The sequence below is a fragment of the Solanum stenotomum genome, unplaced genomic scaffold, assembly GCF_019186545.1.
Source record: "Solanum stenotomum isolate F172 unplaced genomic scaffold, ASM1918654v1 scaffold31079, whole genome shotgun sequence".
NCBI lineage: Eukaryota > Viridiplantae > Streptophyta > Magnoliopsida > Solanales > Solanaceae > Solanum > Solanum stenotomum.
Window position 1 is genome coordinate 478 of NW_026031276.1, and position 781 is coordinate 1,258.

A 781-nucleotide genomic window follows, 5' to 3' on the forward strand; every position below is an offset into this window, starting at 1 on the left:
ACCCCACTAACCCTCCACCTTTTTCCACTAGAGCTAAGCCTTAGGCTCCACTTAAATATCGGGCTTCGCTTTGCATGGTGTGGGGCTTGAACCTGCGACCTAAGCCACAAATCCTCCACCTTTTTCCACTAGAGCTAAGCCTTGGGCTCCACTTAAATACCAGGCTTCGGTTTGCATGGTGTGGGGCTTGTACCTGCGACCTAAGCCACAAATCCTCCACCTTTTTTCCACTAGAGCTAAGCCTTGGGATCCACTTAAATACCAGGCTTCGCTTTGCATGGTGTGGGGCTTGAACCTGCGACCGAAGCCACAAATCCTCCACCTTTTTTCCACTAGAGCTAAGCCTTGGGTTCTACTTAAATACCGGGTTTCGCTTTGCATGGTGTGGGGCTTGAACCTGCGACCTAAGCTACAAATCCTCCACCTTTTTCCACTAGAGCTAAGCCTTGGGGGTAGTCACAGCAAGATCATTATGCAAGCTTTCGATGGAAATTGGCCTTGACAATTGAAGATCATCCAACCTTTTCAAGTTTACAAGAAGTGAATATTCAGCATCACCATCCTGCAACAACAAAAAATTGCACATTTAACAAAATGCATCAATAGAACTAGTCCCCTTCAATTTGTTAAGGGCACATACAGCAACTTCGTTTATTGCAGATTTAAGTGATAATGAGCTCATCTTCAATCCCCTTCTATTTGTTAAGGGCAAAGTCCTGTAACTCCCCACCACTCTCTGTAGCACAGAAGTTTAGAGCTTTTACACGAGATCTCAGAGCTT

General features: G+C 45.6%; 1 long non-coding RNA gene across 1 annotated transcript in view; it reads right to left on the reverse strand.

Annotated features, from left to right (window-relative positions):
* The window catches only part of LOC125851970 (uncharacterized), a 921-nt gene extending 477 nt beyond the window's left edge, over positions 1 to 444 (reverse strand). Inside the window, exons 1-2 of the long non-coding RNA XR_007444951.1 lie at positions 425 to 444; positions 19 to 220 (exon numbers count right to left, since the gene is read on the reverse strand). This is a non-coding gene — a long non-coding RNA (uncharacterized LOC125851970). The remainder of the gene's footprint in view (positions 1 to 18; positions 221 to 424) is intronic.
* Between the last annotated feature and the right edge of the window lie 337 nt (positions 445 to 781).